We start from the raw sequence: 17,326 nt of genomic DNA, 5'->3' as shown, positions 1-17,326 counted from the left end.
CTCTTCTGACACCTCAGAAAATCGCCTTCCTGAGCCCCAGAAAACACGAGGCGGGGTGGTGCCCGGGGTCCCCCCCCCCCCCCCCCCCCACTTAGCTGAGAGGCCAATTCAAGTCCGCCCCTGAGGGACTCCTACAGTGTGAGCAGAAACAGCAGAGTAGTCTCATCTCCGTGGCCCTGGTGCAAATGGGCTCTGGCAGGCATCCTTGGCAGCAAGTTTCGGGAACTCTGCGAGCACGGGGGCCTCCACAGGAGTGTCACCGTTGGCCAGAGTCAGTGCAGGAGGGTGGGGATGGTGTTCAGGCCACACACGGGCCACCACGGGGCCTCTCAGAAACAGTAAGGATGACCTGAAGGGAGACAGAAGGACCTGCCTCCACAGGTGAGGACAGAGCCTCAGAAACGCAACACTGATTGTTAGCTTTCCAGGAGCCGCCGATGGTGGTGACCTGGCAAACACCAGTAACAAACACAAGATGCGGGTGAGAGTTGAAAACAAGAATATGAGCAACAATCCAAGGCAGTCCATGGTTAACGCTTCACCTTCACCCACTTATACACATTTAAGCCCTTCTGGGTCTGGAGTAAGAGAAGAGCACTTTCCCCGGGGCTGGTGAGGGAGGCTGCTCCTCAGTGGTAAGCTCCAGCTGGGCCTCGCAGGGGGAGGAGAACCGAAGAGCTTCTGGGCACAGCAAGCAGCCTGAGCAGGAAACGCAGAGGCAGAACCATGGGAGGCCCTCTCAGGGAAGACTTAGAGGCCGGCGAATCAATCGTGTCACCGAGGAGCTAAGAAGCCAGAGATGATGGACCCCAGGGAAGGGCTGGCTCCTTCCAGACCCCGCAGCGGGGTCCCCAGCCCTGAATCATCGGAGCTTCTCGGGCACCTCCATTCCTCGCTAAGCAAAATGAGGACAATGACACTCTCCGTTTACCTCTAACTAAATTATGGGAAAATTCATGTGCTGATGTCTAGCAAAATGTCTTTAGAGGGCAGATGAAAGGCCTAATAACTGATTTTCTAAAAGAGAAGTAAACATTTCTAGGCAGTAAAGTCACAGACCCTTTTGAGATTCTCCAGAAAAGTTATGAACACTGATCATGAAAAATGACTCCACATAGTTACATAATTCAAGAACTGTTGCAAACAATTTTCAGGAATTCCTGGAACCCCGAAGCTTAGCATGGGCCCCTTAAGGTTCATGATGCTCAGGTAGAGAAACTCCCACCTTAGGGAAACTATCAATCCTTTATGATACTTTTTTTGCCATCTTATATGGCAATACCCTGAACTGAATAATCAGAAGCGTCCTCAGTCATTCCTATTATCAAGTAGAAAGATGAGCTGGCTGAGAACATGCACTTTGGGGTCTGCTAGGTTGAGGTTCTCATTCCGATTCTGCCACAATCTGTGCGACCCAAGGCAGTATGACCATTCAACACTTGCTCTGGATACCAGTGGCCTGACACTCTTAGAGGTGGCTGGGAGCCAGGCTCCTCCCACAGCAACCTGCTGCACAGTGTCATGTTTCGGTGCAAGCAACTCGAAGACACACAGACATTCCTGGCAAATGGGACAGAAGCAGTCACACAGCCCATACCTATAAAGGTGGATGATGTCCCTAGGTGCACCTACAAGATTTTCCACTGATGCTTCACTCAAGGCAAACTCAGCCATTGTGAGTCAGGGTCAGCCAATCTTCTCATGGACCCAGGGACAGTTTTCCATGAATGTGGGGGTCCCAGAAATAAGTGTCAGGCCACTGGGTGTGCCGAGCCAGCTCCTGCATCTTGTTCCTACAGCAGTGGAAAGGGCGGTGCAGTCCTTCTAGCCTACAAATCTCTTCATGCCACTCGTTTCACCAATGAAAACCTATTTCTAATATGTCTTACACTCATTAACAGAAGCCCTGCTGAGGATATAGATAATGATATTTGCAGCCCCTGCCTGTAGCCAGCTTTAGAGAGTGGGTTTCTAATGGAGTGCTTTCAGTGCTAACCAACCGCCCCCGGGGGGTGATGAAATTTATCTCACATATGCAAATGCATCAGGCTGTTTATAAGGAAGTTATAAAAATAAATTACAAACAATATAACAGTAAGTCACTTGACTTTCTGAGTCTTAGTTTACTCATCTCTATAATAGGAATGAAAGTCCCTACCTCACTGCATTCTGTTGAGAAATACATGAGATACTGATAGTAACAGCTAACACTTATGGAGTACCAAGCGCTGCATGACGTATTACTAAGTACTATACACGGTTTACCTCATTTCATCCTAAGGACAACCTTATCTATGAGGTAGGCACTCTTTCTGTCTCCTGTTCACAGATGAAGAAACCAAAGATGAGAGTTTCGGTGGTAACGAGATCAGGAAAAAGTGTATGGAAGGACCTGGCGTCATTTGACGTACAGCAGGTGCATGACAAATGGTAGCTCTTATGCTTATTGTCAAAGTGATGAGCTGCTGCATTTGTTCCTAGAAATTTGGCTTTTGAGCTTGATGAATGCTATTACAACTTTTTCATTTTGATGCTTGAAATGTGGATCTGTAGGTATTCTCTTGGAGGAGAGGTTTCATTACTTAATTTTAGAATGGCTCCACTGTAGTAACCTTCCCACAGCAAAACCATCCCTTATGTACCCCCCAAATAAACTTCAGGTTCTTGATTAAAGCGTAGTGAAAAATCATGCTAACAGGACATCAAGAGACCTGGCTGTGTTGTGTGGTGTGGTGCAGTGTGGTGTGCTGTAGTGTGGAGTGAGGTGGTTGGTGTTGTGGTCTGCCCCGTTTCTGCTCACATTGTGATCTTCTAAGGACTCCGTTTCCTCGTATGTATATCCGGGGATTGAAACTAGATAGTTTCTAAGGTCTTTCCATTTTAACCCTCTAGGAGCTATAATGCCCTCTTTTTTTCCTATGCCCTGGTTTTTGGCGGGTTTGGTTTTTTTAACCAAACAGGGCCTCCACATATATAACGCAACTGGCTTATCTACTTTCTGAATTCCCTTCACATAGTTTTATAAATAAGAGAGTTTTTATTTTGGCCCCAGTTTGCTCTGACCTGACAGTTCTGCTTCCGGAATTTACCATACAGATATATAAACAGTGTTAATTATTCAAGTATAGTTGTAATAGCAAAAGACTGAGTGCAACCTGGCTACCCAGGTATTTGCTGGGGCTGCCATTACAAGCTCCACAGACTGGGTGGCTTCCAAACAGATATTTATTTTCTTATGATTCTGAAGGCTGGCAGTCCAAAGTGTCCACGGGGGTTGGTTTCTGCTGAGGCCTTTCTCTTTGGCTTGTAGAGGATAGTCTTCTCCCTGTGTCTTCACGTGTCTTTCCTCTGTGTGTGTGTGTGTGTCTATGTCCTAATCTCCTCTTCTTATAAGAATATGAGTCATATAAGATGAGGGCCCACCCCAATAACCTCATCTAACCTAAATTACCTCTTTAAAGATCCAATTTCTAAATACAGTCACATTCTGAGGCACGGGGTGTTAGGACTTCAACCTATGAATTTTGGGGATACAAATTCAGCCCATACTACCACTAATAGAAAATCTGTCAAACAAATGGTGGTGCATTCTCATGACAGAATACCATGTATAGTTGTTAAAAAATAAAGCAGCATTGTAAGTCCTGAAATTATACTCCCTGGAATTATCTCCAAGATATATATTAATTAGTGAAAAATGTAAGTATGGTATGCATAGTATACTATCATTCACCTTTAAAAGGAGAGGAAGAAGGATATATGTCCTTTTGCTAGTTGATGCATGGACTATATTTGGAAGTCAAGTAAAAATAAACAAAACACACATACAAACCAGAAAGGTTGTCTCCAAAGAAAGATCCTGAGATCCTGATGGGCTGGGGCATAGGAATGAGAAAGTGATTTGATTTTCACTACAAACTCTCACGTAAATATTATAGGTTGTGCCATGAACACATTACCTAGTTTTTAAAGTAAATGAAATATTAAAAATTAATTTAAAATGCTGGGAAAATTTAGGTTTAGAAGGGTGCATGCGCCACATTTAGGTTTGTTGTACAAAGCTCAAGCATGTTAAAGGGTTTTGCTTTATCCTCAAGCATTTCCCCCACCCTTGGGGTGTTTCTGCATAAATGCCTCTTCACGGATGTCTGTCTCCATGGCAGCTGGCCAGTACTGCCTGTTCCCTCTTTGGCTCCCATTCTCTCTCTTGCTTGTGCTCTTGCTCTCGCTCTCTCTCTCTCTCTCTCCCTTTCCCTGCCCCTCCTACACACACTAACACAATTGAAGAAGTGGAACTTTCCAGAATTCTGGAGAACTTTGAGTGGCTGGACCTTGAGAGAGTTCCTGAATGCCCCCTGTCAGGCTATTTCCCACTGCCAAGATGAAGGAAAAGGGGAGGCATTGGAAAAGAAACCATCACTCCAAATAGAATGGAAATGGAAGCACTGCAAAGTAAATCGCTGAAAATTTCACAAGTGTCATTCACCATTCACAAAGACTGTTTTTAGACAGCATAATAATCCACTACATTTATTCTGTCTGCGGGACTATTACAGCACAATTTTACCTTTCCATCTTCCACAGCATAGTGTGATTCTTTAGTAGTCATCCTTTGTCTTCCCCAAGTTTTGGGGTCAGACTAATCCAAATGATGACTTAGGGAAAAATGGGGGGTAGCCTAAAAAACCATGAGAGGACTCTCAAGCTTCAGGGTTCCAACACAGTCCCAAATCGCTGCTCTCTAACCAGCCTTTTCCTTGGCATAATTTTGGATTATTCACTGTGCTCTGTCAGGAGCCTGGAATATCTCCCCCTCTACTCTTCCCCCACCCTTAAAGTTCTAGTTCTTCCAGAAAGCCTTGCTTGACTGCAGCAACTCACATCGTATTTTCTCCTTTTTAAGTCCCTATGGTGTAATTCAACGAGTGTTGATCGGGCCCCAACTGTGGGCCATACTGTTGGGGTGGAAGGAACAGCCATCTGCTCAATCTGATTAATAGGGAGGAGGGGGGTGTTGCTCTAAGAATAAATAAAAGGTAAGGAAGGAGACAGGGATGTCACAGGATCTGATATTGAGCCATGGTACAGCAGTCCTCAGGGGAACTAAGTTTTCAAGGTGTTCTGGATTTGAGGCATCTTTAGAGACGTTGGCAGCAAGAAGTCCCAAGCTGGGCTGGTGCCCCACCCTTCACAGAGCTGTTACCCTCCATGTGTCTGTCTGCTTCTTTCTCCATCTCCATCAGCTGGCCTCCCCTGCTCACTCAGTTTTGCTGGCCTCTAACCTCAGTGATTTATCCATGATTTGGCTGGCTAGGGTCCTGGAACTGCCACCTAGCATCTTTCCATCTTCTCCCCCTGCCACCAACTGGTGGCTTGTTTCAGTTTTGAACTTCAAATTCCCAGGTAAGAACACCTGATTTTCCCAGTAAAACTTTTTGGGCCAGGATATTTTGGGCTGTTAGTCATAGCCAGCCAGTGGTTTGGTGGCTCTTAGGTGAAATGGCCCATCACTAGCTTGGAAATGCTGAGAGATTCTCTAGGGATTTGATGGGGGCTCTGAGATCGTGCTTCACCTGAAATTTCTGAAGATGGTTATTCTGGTAGCAGTTGTAGGCTGGTGTCTGCATGGGTCTTCTTCACTCCAAAATCACAATAAGGGCAAGAGGGGAGCAGTCTCTGCACTTTTTGGCAAGTGGACTAGAAGGGCCTTAAACTGTTACCACTTGGGTATAAAACAGGACATACACTAGATGGCTTTTTAAATTAGGCACAGGCTGATGAGGCCAGAAACTTACAAGTATCAGTTAGACATAGATGACCAAGACTTCACTCTTAATGTATGGAGCCTGGATTAGTCAGGATTTTCCAGGGAAACAGAGCCAATAAGATCTCTTTCTCTCCCTTCTCTCTCTCTTTCATATATATATGAATTTGCTCTCGTGATTAGGGAGGCCAAGAAGTCTCACAATCTGCCATCTCCAAAGACCTGAGAACTAGTGGAGCCCATGGTATAAGTCCTAGTCTGAGTCGGAAGGTCCAGGAACTAGGAGCACCGATGTCTGAAGGCAGAAGATCAACTGCCCAGCTCAAATCAGAAGGAAAAAAAAAAAAAAAGCGAATGCTCCTTTCCTCTGCCTTTTTATTCTATTCAGGCTTTCGGTGGATTGGATGATGCCCACCCACAATGGGTGAGGGTGATCTTCTCTAAGCAGTTCACTGATTCAAATGCTAATGCTAATCTCTTCTGGTAACGCCCTCACCAGCACATCCAAAAATGATGTTTTACCAGCTATGTAGAACCAGTCAAGATGATTCATAAAATTAACCATCACAGAGCCGATATCTAGAAAGGAACATCGACATGTAAAGAAATATGTTCCCAAACAGTACAAGCCACTGAGATAGCACAAAAGAAAGAGTAATTCTGTCAGGGAAGCCTTCCTCCAGGAAGCAAAACTGTGAATAGCAAGTTTAGTGGGCAGACGAGGAGAGCAAGACATCCCGGGCAGAGGCACGGAGGACGCAAGGAGGAAGGTGCGAAAAGAATCAGTAGCCTCCCGGTCAGAGCTGGTATAGAGTATGAAGGGGATGGGAGTAGGAATGGAGGCTACAGAGAGACAGAATGGGGACCAGATCAGGAAGACCTCTGACCTCCAATCGGGACCAGTAGAGTTTTAAGGAGGAGAGAGGCCTAACAGATTTTCCATTTAGGAAAATTACTGTGGCAGAAATGTGGAGGGCACCTTAAACTGAGGCAGACAGATCAGTTATGATGTTATTAGACTTGAACCAAGGCACTGGCGAGGAAATAAAGAGGAGAATGCAGGTTTGGAAGATCAAGAGTGTAGAACAAGTTTGGAGTCAGCGGAGATAATGAATAGTGTTTGTGGTACATGTTGAGTTTAAGATGCATCAAGGCCACCCAGGTATATTTCCAATATAGGATTTTGGACAGATGGTCCTGAAGCTAAGGAGAGAGATCAGAGCTGCAGATAGAAATTTGGGAGTCTTGTGCAACAAAGTGGAGGTTAAAGTGATGGACTTGAAGGAAGTCACTGAGGATGGAAGGTAGGGAGCAGAGTAGAAGAAATATGAAAATGGAATCTGGCAGTCATGCCACAATGGATTATATGGTATCTTGTAACACTTCTGAATGTTTCTCTTCCAAATTCAATTAAATTCTCCATGTTATCGTCTTCCTGTACCCTTACTCCTCTCTTTTCAGCCCCTTCTTTTTAAGCCACTATGAGCCTACTCAGTGCCTTTCAGCAAATTAGAAAAGAACACACCCTTTGGGTGCTTGGCTTGGCAAGCCAGTTTTGGATAAATTAGAAAAAGGTGCCCTTCCTTTGGGCTAAGGCAGCCTTGTACCAGTGCGGAGTTCAATCATAAAGCTAGGCATGATTTACCACCCCAGCCTGGGCCTTGGTGCAGTGCACAAACTGTTCGACCTTATGGGGCATCCTTGGCCCCCATCCAACAAGGTCTACACAAGAAGATTCCAAACAAGGCCCATAAGAAATACTTGCAGTTGACTCTTAAATTTCCCTGTGATTTAAAATTTTTGAAAGCAGCATTTTATTCCTCTCTTTGCACCACACTGTGATCTGGCAGGTTTTGCAAATGATGGCTTTTCAAAACTGCCCAGCTCTTAAGAGTTGAGAAATGAAAACATCAGACCAATCTCTCCCACGCACATGCAGCTTCTGGTCCTTGTCCCCCAGTCTAGTGAAGAAAGGCCACGGAATCCTCTCTTTCAAAGGACGGCATCTCTGAGATGCTAGCAACTTTATACCCCATGGCTTTAGCTTGGCTTACTCTCAGCTGCATACTATGCCTCCCCCCATCTCTTTCAAGCCTTTCTTAAAAGCAACCTCCTTCTTGCCTTTGTTCTCTATCCTTTGGGGATGGTCTCTTTCTGAAAAATTGATTTATATTATTATTGAACATAATTGAAGAATCCTCTACCTTTGAGATCCCAAAGTCATCTTATCTAAAAGGATTTACTCATGCTTCGTATCGACGTGGAGTATGCACATTATAACCCTTGAGGCAAGGTCCGTGCTCCTACAAATGCTCTACCATGTTTAAAATTGTGGTGTATATAATTATAGGTTACATTTCGCTGATATTATTAATAATAAATTTCTAATGTGAATTAGACTCTCAAATGCCTGAGGTGGTTTTGAATGGAAAAGAGAAGATTAGAAGGAACTTCAAAGAAGATAGGACATTGGTATCAGTAAACTTTGAAATTAGAAAAAAAGAAAGAAAATTGGAAGAAAGAGAGGAAAAAACCTGTTCTCAGTAAAATTGAGAGTAGCACAGAAAATATCTGGAACCCAGTTAATTCTATTAGATTGCCATCCTCACATCTGGCACAAGTAAAAGAAATTCACCCATAATCCTGCCAGCCATCAAATTAAATTACCTCCATTTCTCTGTGTTCCCTTCTAATCCTTGTCTAAATGTATATAATGGGTTCATAGTTTTAGTCACAGATCCTGGCTCATTTCCCTAGATTTCAAACCCTCTGATATGAAACTGAATTCAAGTCAGTATAAGTATGAATTGAGCATTTACTATTACTTAAATCTCAGCCACAGGGAAGTCTACCAGGCAGGAGCTGCCCTGTAGAATTTATTATCCCTTACAGAGTTGTGCCAGAGACCACAGCAAGACAGCATATAGAGGAGGCAGATGCTAGGAAAGAATGCCAGCCCTGGGAGCCAGGGGCTCAGGGTTCTGACTACTTCTCTCACTAACCAGCTGTGATCTTAGGCAGGTCTGCCTCTCTAGGTGCCTCCACTCCCTCATCCATAAAAGGAAGGCACTGGACTTGATCACGGTTTTTTTTAAAAGATTTTATTTATTTATTTATTTATTTGAAAGACAGAGTGAGCAAGAGAGAGAGCACAAGTAGGGGAAGAGGTAGAGGGAGAAGCAGACTCCCCAATGACTTGGGAGCCTGACACTGGGCTCGATCCCAGGACCCCCGCATCATGACCCAAGCTGAAGGCAGAGGCTTAACCAACTGAGGCACCCAGGCGCCCCGATCATTGGTTTTTAAACTCCACTCTTCAAAGGACAGCAAGAAGATGCTGGGGCCAATGGCTGCGTTGCAATAGGGCTTATTTCTGCCCCCCCCCCCACTTCTACTCAGAGCAGTTCCATCTTCTCTAGTTTTCATGCCACACATCTGAGTCCAAAGTGTCTGACAACAGGACAGACCATGTGCGCCTCCAGGGCCCTCTCAGAAAAGCCAGAACACAGGGTCACCCTGGTTACCAACAATACAGGCAGTCGGCGTTGAAAGAGGAAGGAAGTCAAGGAGAGCAGGAGAGAAAAGGAGAGCTTTGTGGATGGGGCAGGGCTTGGCAGAACTTGAAGGAAGAAGGTATTTGGAAAGTCAGAGGGAAGAGGGAAAAGAGGAGACCATTTCAGGAAAGGCACAGTAATATCTTCAGGTAACCAGAAAACAGAACCCACTTGAGCCAGAACTGGGCCTGGGGAGCAGAGGAGAAGGTTGTGGAAGAGGACAGAAATTAAGGCCTGAGCACTTGAAGGCAAGCAGATAAATGCGAGGCTGACAGGATAAGCTATAAGATCGCCTGAAGATTTCTGAGCAAGGGGATGACATGCTGAAATTGGTACATAAGGAAGATGAGTTTGTCAGGTTTTCACAAAGCAAGCATTTCTTGATGCTTCAGAGGTGCCCATAGGCACGGAGAATACAAAGCTAGGAAAGGCAGAAGCTGCCCTTGAGGAGCCTGGTGAAGGGGAATGCAGAATGGGTTGAAGCACCAGAGAGCAACAGTTGGGGCTGGGTTAAGGAAGTGGCAGAGAGAAGAGAGGAGAAGGGAGAGATAGGAGAGATACTGCCAAATAAAAACAAGAAGGGCTTAGTGACCAGCTGAATAAAGTAATTCAAAGGACAGGAATAAATAGTAAATAAACGGCTAGAACACCTTTCCCAGCCTCCTGTGCAGTTGGGTGTACCTGGTAACTGAGTTCTGAGCAAAGACTGTGAACGGAAGTAATAGGATTCTCATCCAGGGCTGGTCCATGAAAACCTCCCACATTGCTTCTCCACTCTCCTTCCCTATCCTCCTGATGAATGAAGAGGAGATCAGATCCACAAGACTGAAGGAGCCTGGGTCTCTGAATGACTACGTGAAAGGCAGCCTGCCCGATACCAACACCAGTTGGGCTTCACACAGCAGTGACTGACATCCCAGGGGTCATCTGTTATGGCAGTTAACTTATCCTGAGACCGAAACAGCAGTCATGCCACTTTGACAACAAATACAGAAAGTGGGGATGAATTTGGAGGACAAGGTAATAAATCTGGTGTTTCATTTTAGGTTGTTCTGCTTTGTGGTAATATAGAAACTGACCTAACTAACTTAAAGGGGGATAAGGGAGTTATGGATAACACGTCCAGTTTTAGGCATGGTTTAGAAGAAAGTCTTTTCCACAGTTATGAGTTTCACTCAGATTGACCCAACTTAGTTTGTGTGCCTCACCCGAAAACCAATCAGAAAAGCCAGGGAATGTGATGTGCGGGTTGCCTTGGATGGGGTGGCATGCTCTGCCCAGTACTGGGAGAACAGCCAACCCTACCCTGAGTGAGGGAGAGGATGATTCCCCAGAGGGAAATCGAGGTACAAAAGAAGAGGAAACAGATGTTGGATGTTAAAGAACCGCAAAAGTGCTTTACCTTCTGTTTTGGACATGCCTAATTATTTGGAATACCTAAATGGAAAGGACTTTGTAAATGGTTTGAAATATGAAATTGAGGGGTGCCTGGGTGGCCCAGTTGGTTAAGCCTCTGACTCTTGATTTCAGCTAAGATCATGATCTCAGGATCCCAGGATTGAGCCCCAAGTGGGGCTCCGGAGATCCTCTCTCTCTCAAATAAATAAATAAATATTTAAAAAAAAAAAAAAGAAAGAAATACAAAATTGAGACCTAGGTAGAATGAACTAGACATACAGTTTAATCCAGGCTGTGTGAATAAGAGATTTCCTTCCTTTTTCTGACTCCCCAAATCAGAGAAGATTGAGGGGGTAAAGAATTCCTGGGGTACCTGTGTGGCTCAGTCAGTTAAGCGTGGGACTCTTGATTTCAGCTCAGGTCATAATCTCAGGGTCAGGAGATCAAGACCAGCATGGGGCTCAGCACTGGACATGCAGCCTGCTTAAGATTCTCTCTTTTCCACTCCTTCTGCCCCTTCCCCCTTAAAAAAAAAGAATTCCTTTTCGGGCCTCTGGCTGGCTCAGTCCATGGAGCCTGCAGCTCTTGATCTCAGGGTGGTGAGTTCGAGCCCCATGTTGGGTGTAGAGATTGCTTAAATAAATTAACTTAAAAAAAAAAGAATTCCTTTTGGGAATCCCATTTGATAATGTGGCTTATGTCCCTTGCATGTCCTTTCTAATGGGTCTTTGTCTGAGAGGTTTATAAAATCAAGAACATATTATAGGGACATGGCTGAGAAACACGAAATAGATAATATATGTTTTCTGGAGATTATGCTGCAAACCTCACACTCCCATAGCCTTTTTTAAAATTCTGGCTTTTAGACTCAATCACTGAGGGCTGCCGAGTTGGGTGGCAAAATTCTGGGAACCAGCTTTCACTCAAAATTCAGAGAACATGAAAACAGTGCCCTCTGAATTGTGCAATACACCAGCAATGGATTCAGAAATTCTCCTTTGCATAAGAAAAGTCTTTATCTGGCCATAAAGAATCTGGCTGACTACGGTCTGAACCTTACTTCCACAGTCTGGAACATCCAAAAGCCCTCATACATTTATAAAATGCCTGATCTTACTTTAGGCATTTACTGACTATATTCTACTTATTTCTGGATCTTAATTACTATGTCCTCTTGACATTCCCTGCCCCTCAACATCACTCCTTCATCTGAGGCTGCCATCTTGATTCTGCCCTCCGTGACTTTCTATGACAATTTTACTTAAACCAAGCATCCTCTGAGCTTAAGAACTTTATTGAAGATTTAGGGTTTTCACCAAGGAAGAATTACATCACATACCAGACAGCAAACAAATTGATAAAAACCTCCATTAGATTTTTCTGTTTTCCCCACAAATTCCTCTTAGAAGCCCAAAGCTAGTAGTTTGACCGCTTTCCATAAATCTTTTCTAAATCTTGGGGCACCTGGGTGGCTCAGTTGGTTAAGCGACTGCCTTCAGCTCAGGTCATGATCCTGGAGTCCTGGGATCGAGTCTTGCATCGGGCTCCCTGCTCGGCAGGGAGTCTGCTTCTCCCTCGGACCCTCCCCCCTCTCATGTGCTCTCTTTCTCATTCTCTCTGTCTCAAATAAATAAATAAAATCTTTAAAAAAAAATCTTTTCTAAATCTTTACCTGTTGTAGTCCTTCTCTAGTATCTTCTACCTAGACTATCTTTATACCAGAACCATACTCTCTTGATTATTGTTGCGTTACAATAACTCTTGAAATGGAGTCAAGTAAACCTTCCAACTTTGTTCTTCTTTTCAATATTGTTTTGACTATTCTAGATTCTTTGGATTTCTATTTTTGGCTTACCAGTTTCTACTAAAAAACAAACAAACATGAGAAATAACATCTTAAGATCAAGTTCCCAACCCATGAACACAATATATTTATTTAGGTCCATTAAAATTTCCATTTATTTAGGTCCTTTAAAATTTCTTTCAGCAGCATTTTCAGTGTTCAGTGTTCAGGTCAGACATAGATTTTGTTAAATTTAACCCTACATATTTCATATTTCATGCTGTTATCAACGGTACTTTTAGAATTTTTAGTTCCAATTATTCATAGCTATCATATAGAAATAGAATTGATTTTTATATCTTAACCTTGAATTCTATAACCTTGCTAAATAGGATGCAAAATGATATAGTCACCTTGGAAACAGTCTGGCGGTTTCTTAGAGTTAAATATATACTTAACCTATCACTTAGAAGTTTCACTTTTAGGAAGTGGAAACATGTCCTCACAAAGACAGGCATGCAAATGTTCATAATAGCCAAAACTGGAAATGACCCAAATGTCCCTCAACAGGTGAGTGAGTGGATAAGCATATTGTAATACATTCATCCATACAGAAGAACACTACTTAGCAATAAGAAGGAACTAACTAGCAATACGTGTAGCAAGGTGGATAAATCTCATGGATGAACTTCAAACTGAGTGAAAGACACCAGAAAAAAGAGTGAATATTGTAGGATTCCATTTTTTAACACTGTAGAAACTACAAATTAGTATATAAAGACAGAAAGTAGACCAGTGCTTGCCTAGAACAACGGTTAGGAGGAAGAATGACTGGGAAGGGGCACAAGGGAACATTTTGGAAAGATATCATACAAGTTCTGTGTCTTCATAATGGCAGTGATACACTGTTGTTTACATTAGTGAAAACTCACTAAACCATGCATCAAAACGAACGCATCTTATTGTATGGACATTTTACCTCTTTACTGAGAAACTGAAATTACTCAAACTATCTTTCAGAAAGCAAGAAGCATGCATGCACCAAGAAACAACTGAATTTCAAGAACAAAGCAAACAGGACAGAAAAGAAGAGACATTTTCTTAAATTTCACTAGATTGCTAGCATCTAAACACAGTGCTGTCCAGTAGAAATTTCTGCCCCATCCAATACAGTAGCCACTAGGTATATATGGCCATTGAGCAATTTAAATGTGGTTGGTATAACTGAGGAGCTGAATTTTACATTTTATTTCATTTTAATTAATTTAAATTTAAATAGCCACATGTGGCTAGTGGCTCCAGTGGGAGAGAGCAGTGAGGATAGGGAATACATCTCCTGTATCTCCAGCCTATTACCTAATCCTGGCCCTAGTCATAGCTGTTTAATAAAGGAAAAAGAAAGAAAAAAAGGTCCAAATAGCCCCATGTACGCTGTAGTTGTGCCAAGTGGTATAGCTGACAGAACACCAGACTCGGTCCCTTTGGTTCCTCTTCTGTTGAAGTGGAGCTTTTACTCACTACAGACTTCACACTGTCCTTATGAGGCTAAAACGGGAAAAGGCAACTAAGAAGACCTAACAAACTGCAAAGCATTGTGAAAATGGAAAGTACTGGAAATATAACGAGACTCAAATGAGGCAGTGCAAGTAACCTTCTACTGCAAAGCACTGTACGAATGTAAGGTACTGGATGCATTAGCAATGGGGTGGCCACATCTGGCTCCACCATATGATTTCAGACGGAAGGATCAAGAGGGCCGTTCTGGGGGCCCTTCTGGAGCCACAGGAAGAGACAATGCATAGATGCCTTGGTTTCATTTTAGCTTTGACATGCTAATACTAAAATCTCGGTGGAGTATAAACCACCTGCGCCTCATAAACCTTTCGATTTACATACACACGTGCGACCTTTCCTATCCCGGGGCCACTCTACCAGTATTGATCGCTGATTTGCAAGGGAGCACGCTTTGCAACTGCATGGGAAATGATTGCATCGGCCGCAGCGGCGGTGGCCTGCAAGGATAAAAGAGGTGGCGCTCACCACCAGCAAATGAAAGAGAACCCACAGTGAATTACTGTCCCGGGCGGATCCAGGAACAGAACCTGAAGTCCTCGTTTGCACTTTCCTCGGTTCAAAAGTTGTTCTGCCATCTCCAGTAACTGCTCGCTCCTCCCTCCGCGGCTGTCTTTTGTCTTTGTAAGCCGGAGACCGACAATGGATTATTATCTGTGCATGCAGGTGTTGTTGAAGAGACCAATTTGTGAACAATGGCCCTTCCCACGTTGTCCAAACATAAAGATTGCTCCGCAGCTGTTATTTGCAGAACCTGTCACCGTTCGCCGCGCTGCCGCTGAGCCAGCCAGCTGTCCCGGAGCGCGCTGCGCGGGGCACCGCCCACTGCTGACAGCGCCGCCCGCCTCCCCCCCCCCCCCCCCCCCCCCCCCCCCCCGCCCTGCGTGCGCTGCTGCCCACCGGCCGCGCCACGTGCCCCGGGGGCCCAGTTCCGCGCCAAATCCCGTGGCCGTCGCCCCTTCCCCGGGGGCTGGCCGAGTTGCCAAAGCTCGCTCGGGATCCTCCCTTCCCGCTCCGTATTCGTCCGGGCAGGAAAGCAGAATCGAGGGACGGAGTTGCTTGGCGAGTCTGATAGCACACGAGGTTCAAGAACAAATATTCATGTGGACATTATTTGAAAGATGCCACGTGCAGATCTACTTGCCCTGTAAGATCTAGGTGAAATTGCCTGGATCCCAGCAAGTCTACAGTCTAAGTTCCAAAGACCTCCCCCAGAATCGTGCTAATTCCCAGGGGGTCTCATGTCCTCCTACCTCCTGAATCTGCACACCATTCTTGTTTGGTTCCTCTACCAACCCTAAAGCAAAATACAGCCCTTTCACTGGTTCCCAAAATAAATCTGCTGGCATGAAGCAGTTCCTGAGAGATTTCACTGAAAACAAGGAGGGGTTTTCCACAAGAAGAAGGGTCACATCTTGACGGACACTTCAGCCATTCTCCCCACCCCCCCCTTCCTATGGCCACATCCCTTCTGTTTCAAGCTGGAGAGCTCCAAATTCCTCTCTCGCTATTGTGCACACAGCACCTTGCCAGTCTCCCAGCCCTTCCCCCAGGTTTCACTACCTAGTTCCTACCCAGGGCCTTCCAAATGGCAGGGCTCCCTCTCCTTCAAGGAAGAAGCCCTGTTTTCTTCCTGGTACAAAGACCTCCAGTTCCCGCGGGTGTCTTGCTGGCGTCAGCATGTCTGCTGGGCTGCCAGTTTCTCAAAAAGTTCACTGGCCTTCTGCACTGTTTTTTCATGTCAGGACAATTCACATAGAGTGGATGGTGAGCTACCCAAGGAGCAGTATTTCATAATAGCTTGCAGCCCTGAACTTCCAACAATGATCTTAAAATCATCAATTGCTGACTCTTGCAGGAGGAGATTGATATATTCCTACAGACTGAATTCAACTTGTATAGGCTCTTCTAAGTCCGTGACAGGTGACTTTGGGCTTCTTCAAGCCTGTCCATGAATTTGTGTGCCCATTTCAAGATTATAGATATGAGTATATAGTATTTCTTAGGTTGCAGTACTATCGATACCTTACGGTAAAGAATATTTTGAGTCTGAGCTGAAAATGTTTCCTAAATGTATTCAGACACCAATTTCTAAGACCTCTGCCATCCTCAAGTATGGAGACATAAAATAAATTGAATGGTCTCAGACCTCTTTTTAACCCCATTTTATGGTAATGATAGTGCACTCTAAAATGACTAGTCATGTCCTTTATGGAGTAACCTTAGGCCTACTTTCCTAATTTGTAGTTAAATAAATAAAAATGTATGTTAAAAGCATGAAATACTCTATAATTCCTTATCCCTTCTCTTTTACCCAAGAAAGGTTTAGACAAAGACCAATCAAAAAACAATTTTTTAAAAAAATCCTGGTCTTAGCTAACATCTCCTGGTTTGTTTTGGAATATTATTGAGTCTAAAGGAAAAAGAAGTTATTTGAAAGAAAATTCGAATCAGCTTCCCAGAAAGAACAGAGAGAATTCAAGAGATTTCCATTTTGCAGGACTCTTGAGAATGATGTCCACCAGCCCTGAATTCCATAACACCCAAACAGCCATGCGGATTCACACAGGAGAGCAGATGGGGCTTCCAGAACTCAAGGCAAAACTCATCTGATGCCATTTGGTCCACTCCTTGGCGGCATGCAGCTGCTTGGCACAGCAACCAGCCTGTGCCTGCCCTATCGTTCTAGGCTGGTTGAGTGGCTGCTGCCCAGGCGCGGTCTCCAAGGCAGGGTTATACTGTCTCTGGCGCCCAGGGAGGAGAGCAGTTCTGTGCATGTTAACAAGCTCAGTGGAAGAAGGCAAACCACTTACCTCAGCACTACGTCAGGCTGGGGAAATACAAACTGGATGCCATACAAATGTTTATCTTCAGGGATCTGTGAAAGACCTCTGGGGGAAGGAAAATAAATCTCTACATATGTTTACTCATAATGATTTCTTTTTTTTTTTTAAAGATTTTATTTATTTATTTGAGAGAGAGAGAGAATGAGAGACAGAGAGCATGAGAGGGAGGAGGGTCAGAGGGAGAAGCAGACTCCCCGCTGAGCAGGGAGCCCGACATGGGACTTGATCCCGGGACTCCAGGATCATGACCCGAGCTGAAGGCAGTCGCTTAACCAACTGAGCCACCCAGGCGCCCTCATAATGATTTCTAACAGGCCCATCTAGATACAAGTCCAGCATTTCATTAAACAGGCTTATTCAATGGCCACCGAACTGTGTAAATACATCATAAATAAGGGCACAGATCCTC

The sequence above is a fragment of the Neomonachus schauinslandi genome, chromosome 3 (genome assembly GCF_002201575.2).
Source record: "Neomonachus schauinslandi chromosome 3, ASM220157v2, whole genome shotgun sequence".
Lineage (NCBI taxonomy): Eukaryota > Metazoa > Chordata > Mammalia > Carnivora > Phocidae > Neomonachus > Neomonachus schauinslandi.
This window is presented reverse-complemented; position numbering follows the sequence as displayed.